Genomic DNA, 9019 nt, shown 5'->3' with positions numbered 1-9019 from the left:
CGTAGAATATTAGTGAAAGTGTGGGAATTTTCGAAGAAAGAATGGAATTTTCTGGAATTTAATTGTGGAATTTTTGGTTGAAAGAAGGATTATTAGAAATTGTTCACCGATGACGTGTCTGGAGGCACTAGAGCCCTAACCTAGGATTAGGGACTTCCTTACTGAGATTTTATCTCACCCCGTTGTGGGATTAACATTTTCAAGTCTCGGGTGATGGATCTTGTGATTGCCATGGAGTGACATCGGAAGTCATCTTTGGAAGGACTCGGATATTAAGCTTTATTCGGATGTAACCTCTTGTAGCCTTAAGAAATTGATCGTTTTGTATTGTCTTCTTTGACTATACAGCCAGTTTGGTGAATACTAAGAGAGATATCATCCTTCGTCCTAAGTCATCTCTATTTATAATGAAAGGAGTTTTGCATTCGCTTCCGCATGTGTATTTCTTTTACATTAAGCTTGAATTTGATGGCCAAGGGATCTTGGGAGACTAAAGAAAGTCAAACGGCCTGGTGGGATGTTCGCATGCCCGCTGGGTTCAGGGCGTGACACCCGACATTGTAGCGGATGAAAATCCATTGTTGAATCAATGTGTTGTAGGACGATTCTTGAGGAGAAAACCCTACTTCAAATTGACTGAGGAAGTGATCAAAAAGACTTGGGGAACTCAAGTTGTGGATGTGCGTATGCATGATAGTGGCTACTACTTCATTCATATTCCGGATGATTCCTTTAGAAGGAAAGTCTTGGACATGGGTCATATTTCCATCCAAAACCGTACTATGATGCTCCAAAAGTGGCACCCAAAGTTGAAGCTTAAGAAGGATGCTCATGACACCCTCCCGATTTGGATTAGACTAAAGGATGTTCTGCTATCTCTTTGGTCGCAATCGGGGATTGGCCGTATTGCTAGTGCCATTGGCAACCCTCTATATGTTAACGCCCAAACGGAGGGAATGAAGAGGCTCTCTTTTGCCCGAGTATGCATAGAAATCAAGGCAATTCAGGCTCGCCTTGAGGTGATTAAAATACGTTAGGATGGAGAATTGATCTCGATTGAAATTGAATATGAATGGAAGCTTCTCTCCTGTCATTCTTGTGGAGTTTACGACCACAAAACTGGGGTGGCTGGCTTTCCTTGTGCCACCACCGTTGATGCTCCTATGGACAAACAAGCCCTCGCTCAGCCCCAAAATAGAGAAGAGTGGTGGCAGGTCCATAGGAAAATTGGGCGCAAATTCATGGCCTCGAGCTCTCCCCAAAATGCTGCGATTCCTACTCAACCCGACTTGGTTCCCCCTCAACCCGTTGTCGCCTCCCCCCTTGTGGAGACCGACTCCATAGAAACTATTGCCTAGGTCCAAACAAGCCGTGTTGCCTCTCCAAATCGAAGACCGTTGCTCGCTGAAACTGGGATAAAGAACACAGCAAGAGAAGCTTCACTCGCCCTCGCTCTGCAGCAACAACTGTTGTACTCGGTGGATAACTCACAGGCCTCTTCCATACATTCTTCTAAATCTGAAAATGGTGATGGTAATGTAAGCGAAATAGCTCCGGACCTTGAAGAAGATTTCTCCTCTCAATCCCCTCCATTTACTAGATCGCGAGCAACGGATGCTTTACTGGTACCGGTGATAGCTGAAGGCGAGGAGCATCCTCCTCTTGATGATGCCAATAGTCCCTCCTCCTCTAAGACAGCCAAGCCTAAGTCTACGAGGAAAAAAGGTCGCAAAGAATGGTGATACCCCTCCTCTCTCCTTGTAAATATGTTCTTAGGAGTGTGGAATATTAGGGGCCTTGTAGGCCCCCTTAGACAAGCCGAGATCGTAGCATTTATAAGAAATAGCATGCTCTCTTGCATTGGCATCTTGGAGACAAAACTCAAATAGGCCCGATTCGGGGCTATTTTTGCTAGTCTCCTTCCGGGATGACATTGGTTAGCCAATTATGAATTCTCTACTCGCGGTAGGATATGGATCGGTTGGGATCCCTAGGTAATTGACTTACTTGTTATTTCGGCATCGTCTCAAATGATACATGCCCACCTCTCATTTATTGCCATGAATAAATCGTGTCTCCTAACGATTGTTTATGGCGATCACACTTTCATCTCTCGAAGACCTCTTTGGGCTGATCTTATTCGATTAAGTGCTTGCGACGAGCCATGGATGGTTGCTGGAGACTTTAATGCGATTCGAGATCATTCGAACAGGATGGGTGGCTATAGTGCTTGGATTCTATCGTTCGACGAATTTGGGGATTGCTTGACACAAGCGGCTCTTGATGATCTTAGATATGTTGGCCATCGATTCACTTGGGCCACCGCATCGGGTGAATCAAGAAAGCAACGCAAGATCGACCGCGTCTTGATCAATGATCGTTGCAGCCACATATTTTCTTTCTCCGAGGCTACTTTCATGGCCCCCGGTATTTTAGACCATAGCCCCATGGTGGTCAGAGTTATGCAACCTCCCGCCTCTAAAAAACCGTTTAAATTCTTTAATTACCGGTCCTCTCACCCATCCTTCCTAGATATAGTTGCGCAAGTGTGGACCACCCCTATTGGCGGCACTCCTATGTTCGTTGTTTGTAGCAAGCTCAAACTACTCAAGGGCCGTCTCAAACAACTAAATAGAAGCTCTTTTTCCGATATTTCGAAACGCACCGAACAAGCTCGACTACACCTTGCTTCGGTCCAAGATGCTTTACAACTTGACTTCAACAATCAAACCCTTCTTGACCGTGAAGGGGAATGCCTTCGCAACTACTCTACACTAAAAATTCAGGAGGAATCTTTCTTTAAGTAGAAATCGAGAATCAGGTGACTTAAGGAGGGCGACATGAATACAAAATTTTTCCACTACTTCGTCAACAAGAGGCGACTTCAAAACCGCATATTATCGGTTTCTACTTCGGCTGGTGAGCTACTCTCATAACCAAATCAGGTTCGATCTCATATTATTCGGCACTTTGAAGAACTACTGAATGGAAGTTCCACACTTTCTTAGCCTGAAGTGCCTCACATTCGTCGCGACATTGGTTGCATGCTACAAGAGGACCAAATTGAGTCCATTTCTCGGCTTGTAACGGACGATGAAATACAAACCACTCTATTCTCTCTAGCTAAAGGTAAAGCTCTTGGACCCGATGGCTTCAATGTGGAATTTTTTATATCCTCCCGGGATGTCGTTGGTCCGTCAGCAGTATCGGCAATTAAAGAGTTTTTCTAATCCGGGCGGTTGCTAAAAGAAACGAATGCTACCATTTTATGCCTAGTTCCAAAAACTCCTAACGCCTTGGCTATGCATGACTTCCGGCCTATTGCATGTTGCAACACCATCTATAAATGCATTACCAAGATTCTTGCCAACCGGATAGCTACCCTTTTACCTTCCATCATATCTCCTTCGCAAATGGCTTTTGTGCAAGGTAGAAGGATCAATGACAATATTATGTTGGCGCAAGAGTTATTTGCAGATTTTCACCATTTACCATATCTCGTAAATGTGCCATCAAGGTAGACTTCCATAAAGCTTATGACATGGTCGATTGGGCCTACCTTGAGCGGGTTCTTCAAGCTTTCCGGTTCCCGGATTTTCTTATCAAATTGATCATGGAATGTGTATCTACGCCTAAGTTTTTAGTTGCAATTAATGGGGAGTTACATGGTTTTTTCTCCAAGACGTGTGGTATTCGACATGGGGATCTGTTATCTCCATATCTATTCTCCTTGATCATGGAAGTTATGTACGGCATTATACATGCCAAGACTACTCTACCGGGCTTCAAGTATTATTGGCGTTGTAAGACCGCTCGGGTCTCACACTTATTCTTCGCCGATGATGTTCTCTTGTTTGCCGAAGGGAACCTTGACACCATCAAGCTTTTAAAGGAGGGACTAGACCTCTTCTCAAGCTGGTCGAGACTCTCACCGAATCACTTGAAGAGCGAAATCTTCTTTTCGGGAGGTAGCACTACACTACGGAGCAGATTCGGCTTTGCATGAACTTCCAAGAAGGTACACTTTCTTTTCGGTACCTAGGAGTCCATGTTATTGCTTCAAGGATTTCAAAGTCAGATTGTATTGCACTTGTAAATGTGGTTATGTCTGGAGTACGGTCTTGGACCCGGAGATATTTGTCTTACGTCGGTCGTTTGCAACTACTAAAATCCATTTTGCGTTCTACTCATGTCTATTGGGCCTCGGTCTTCACTCTTCCGAAGTCAATCTTGCATAGGATTGAGATTATTTTAAGGCAGTTCTTGTGGAAAGGACCGGACTTAGGGGTTAGAGGGACTAAGATGTCTTGGAGAAATATTTGTCTCCCTAACGATGATGGTGGTCTAGGGATTCGTAGGCTATTGGATTGCAACATGGCACTCACTCTTAAACATATCCGGCTTCTCTTCACCGATAAAGAATCGCTATGGTGTAAGTGGATACACTCCACCTTCTTGAAGAACTCTAACTTCTAGATAGCCAATAGACCCACCGTGTATTCTTGGGCTTGGAAGAAAATCCTAGACCTATGGTCGGATTTCTACCTACAATTCAAATGGCGAATTGGTAATGGACACTTCACATCTTTTTGGTTTGATCATTGGCATCATAAGGAACCCCTCTTTAAACATTTCCCGGCTAGAGAAATAAATCGATCTAGAATACCTTGTGAGGTGACGATTAGGGATTTCTACCTCACGGTTTGGATTCCTTCTACTATGCTGGACGGTATATTTCATTGGTTGGGGCCATCGCCTACCCTTATAGAAAATAAGGAAGATAGACTCTCCTGGACATCCCACTCTTCCGGGGAGTTCTCGGTATCATCAGCATGCGACTTCCTTAGAATCCAGGGACATCATGCCCACTGGCACTCCTTTGTATGGGACAAGGCATTTGCACTGCGAGACTCGTTTCTTATCCGGCTTGCCTCCCATCATCGATTACCTACTCAGGTATTGTTGCTCCAATACCGCAAAATTGATATTGGTGTGTGTGCTTTTTGTCGACGTAGACCAGATTTGGTAAATCATCTCTACTTTCGGTGTCCTATTATTCACGGCCTTGTGGCTGTTTGGGCAACCAAATGTAATTTGAGTTGGTGCAACTACTCGTGGGATGATCGCATTCAATGGGCCAAGCAAGATATAGGTAGCCGATCCTTTTAGCACCGCATTGCTAGGTTTTCTCTTAGTGCCCTATGCCATGTCATTTGGACAGAGAGGAACAATATTATCTTCCAAAGCAAACCTCTCTTTACACCGGCTATTATATTGCACCTCACCAAAATGGTTAAAGACAAAGCCGTCTCCCTTGCCCCCATTCGTGACCATCCTCGGAATAGAAGTCTGCAGAGAAATTGGGGTTTATCTCCCACCATTTTTGAAGATCGCCGACATTCTTCATAGCCACCCCTTGGTTCAACTCTATGTTCATTGCTGCCTGTGCATACTACTTAACTACCGGTTTGTTGCTACTTGCGGTTTTTTTATCCTACTGCTTTTACTTGTTGGAGATTGTCTATTGGAGGTTGTGTGGATATTACTTCTATTACCTCTTGTTGCTCGTCATCCTATCGTAGGGTTGGCCGGTGCATCTTGGGAGGTTTTGCTGTAATTCCCTATACACTGGGAGCTGTTTTCTTTCTATTTTGGGTTGTTTGTTGTGTTTCTCCCTCAAATGTAAAGCTGTTGCATCTCCCGGTTTGTTCCGGTACCCCGGCCTTCACATCTCCCGCTGTTTGACCCACCCTTCTACCCTACTTGGACACCTCCTCTGTGACAAGTTCCTACTGTCGCCGCCGCCCCCTTCATGCCTGACGCCAACTATTGCTATCTCCCCGCGTCCTAGGAGTTTACAATACTACTGCTGCTCTATGTTGCTATTTAGCTGGGATGATACGTTGATGCTATGCCTATGATGTGCTCTCCATCATCAAGGACGGATGCTACCTCTTCTGCACTTAATCTTGCAATATGGACACTTCTACTTTTGATGCTGCTATATTCGGTGCTGGCTGTTTCCTTTTGTGCCGACGCCTACCGCTTCGTTACTTAGGAGCCTACTAAATTGCTGGTGCTCGATGGATCCACGACCAACGCCCGATGTTGCTTCTTGATGCCGATACTTTTGGTGCGGTGGGATCGGGTTTCTATTGTACTCTCTAATTTTGTTTTGTCCTCTAAGACTCTTCTTCCCCATAGTTATCTCCTTTTGTTTAGGGCTGTATGTTTAGCTTGTTTTTGCTCCGTTTTAGTTGGCTTTGCCTTGGGTGGTTGCGTCCTACACGCTGCTATGTATCTTGCAACCAGTTCACCGTTGAACCCTCTCTGGCGCTTATAGTGCCACCCATGGTTCATGGTTTTTGTGTCCGATTTTCTACATGTACCTAGCTTTTTGAAAAGTTCAATACACACTTACCTTACCAAAAAAAAAAAAAAAACTAGCTAAATAGGTAATTAACTAAGGGTCTTTTACGATTATAAGAGCTCAAATGGGTTGAATTTGATCTTGAATTATGTCTAAACCAATATAGAACTTCAGCACTCTCATGTCCATGACCCATCCGACTTTTGTAGTCCAAATCATGGGCTCATATTCTCGAGCTCAATTAAGGCTTTTTCTAAATGATTGACATTTAATTAAAATCTCTAATAATAAAATTAAACTTGAATGAACAAAATTGAGTTTGAAAATAAGTTCACTTAGCTCACAAAAGTTCGTAGCACGCCCCCAATATCCTATTCGAAAATTTCAAACTAAGTCTAATCCAGCTGTCTGTCAAATTAAGCTCAACCGACTCACCTCTGGCTTGAATGAAAATGCATGACTATCAGAAAATGAATATGTTATGCATGAGAATTTTTTTTTTGTGAGAACTATGACTAATCCTCGGTTTATGCTTAAATGAATAAATTTCTAAAAATCAAAATTTAGGTGTCAATAGTCTTTGAAGGATACTAGGCATTTCACATCATATGATAATGTATCCAGAAGATACATATTGCCATGTCTATGTCCTGTGAATGAGCACTTGTTGTCCCAGGTAACACCTAAGCATTTATTCTTCACAAAAGATATTATGTATTCAATGTCACATAATTGGCTTATACTTATGAGATTGAAATTCAAATCTCTAACCAATGAGACATCATTAATGAAGAGATTGCCAATCTTCATGGTTCTTTTGCCAATAATTGTTCCTTTATTATTATCGCCAAAGGAGATACTTCCTCGATCAAACTTGATAAGATTGATAAATATCTTGGAGTCTCCAATCATGTATCCGAAACACGCACTATCAAGATACCATTTATTTCTTCTTTTCATTAGTACCTACAAGCATAAAATAAATTCAAGTTTTTTTTTAGTATCCAAATCTGTTTGGGTCCTTTTGTGTTAGAAGAGTTTGCAAATATCTCAAGATACCTAGAGTAGGTCTCCAGATTTTAGGACATCAACTTCCGGAGTGCTTCGTATCTCCACATTTTGAGCATTTAGAAAATTTATATCCCTCCGATCTTACAAACTGCTTATAAAAATGATTTTTATATACATGTTTAGGGGGTCTTTTTCTAAGTGTTTATTTGATTTTAGGAAAATTATTTTTCAAATCACTTTCCTTTTGAAAACCATGTCCAGATTTATTAGAGTAAGGAACTTGTATAGAAAGAATATGTTGTAACGTTTTTGAACCAGAAAAATATTTTTAGTTGATATCTAAAATTTTCTTTTCCCAAAAAAGAATTTTCCTTTTTCAAAGATTCATTTCCGTTTTTCTCCACATTTTCCTAAAAGGTTAAATTAGATTTCTCTTTGATTTGAGAGAACTCGCTTTCTAGAAAAATTATTTTATCCTTTTGAGAAACGTTATTTTGCTTTAAACTGGCTACTTCCTTTTTTAATTCGGAGAGACCTTTAAGAGCATGTTTATAGTATGAACACAGTTCATATAAATATTCAGATACCTCGGGAGGGATTCTAAAACGAGTTGCTTTGGATTCGTCCTCGTAGTCCGAGTTGGCCATTAAACAAATGTTGACATATTCCTCATTACTTTCACAATTTGTATCGCTTTAGGTTTCTACCTTGAGAGCTTTCTTGGATTTTTTGTCCCTTCCTTTCTTCTTTAGGAGAGGACAGATATGCTTATTGTGTCCTCTCTTTTTGCATTCATAACAAATAACAACTTTGTTTTCTTCTCTACCGCTAGATGATCTTCTTTAATCATATTATTTGAAATCTATTTTGTCTTTGTAATTTTTGCCCTTTTCAATCATTCTTCTGAATCTTTTGACTATGAGTGCTATTTCCTCAACGTATTCATCTTCAAAATTTGAAGCATTAGAATCAGCATTAGATTTCAAACCAATAGATTTATTGCCTTTCAAATGAGTTTCCTCATTGATTCTTTCATCCTTGGAGAATTGAAGAGTTCCAATGAGTTCATTCATGTATAAGGGTGATATCCTCTGAGTTTCTCGAATGGATATTTTGGTATTATTCCATTCCTTTGTGTCTTCAGAAATTTGTTTACTCGCATTGGTCCAGTTACATGTTGCCCATGATATGTGAGACCATTCACTATTTCAAGAAATCTATCAAACATTTTTCTCACCGTTTCGTGAGGCTTCATTTTGAAAGCTTCATACTAGCCAAGGAGTATGTTAACTTTGGTCTCCTTGACTCTATCTGTTTCTTCATAGGTTACATGGAGATTATCTCATATCGCTTTTGAAGATGAAAAATCCACAATACATTTATATTCAGTTGGAGATAATGTACTATAAAAAGAATAAATAGCTTTAGCATCTAGACCATCTCTCTTTGCTAATTCAGTAGTAGTGAGAGCAGCCATGGGAGTGGTGTTAATGTTGTCCCCTGCGTTTGATTAGCCTGAAGTGCTTGTAGATGGGTCAACGCCTCTTTGAACAACATCCCAAATTTGTGGGTCTTGGCATCTAAGATATGCCTTGAATATAAACGAGAATGCTCAAAATTTCATTCAGATGATAATAG

This window comes from Rhodamnia argentea, chromosome 3, assembly GCF_020921035.1.
Source record: "Rhodamnia argentea isolate NSW1041297 chromosome 3, ASM2092103v1, whole genome shotgun sequence".
Lineage (NCBI taxonomy): Eukaryota > Viridiplantae > Streptophyta > Magnoliopsida > Myrtales > Myrtaceae > Rhodamnia > Rhodamnia argentea.
This window is presented reverse-complemented; position numbering follows the sequence as displayed.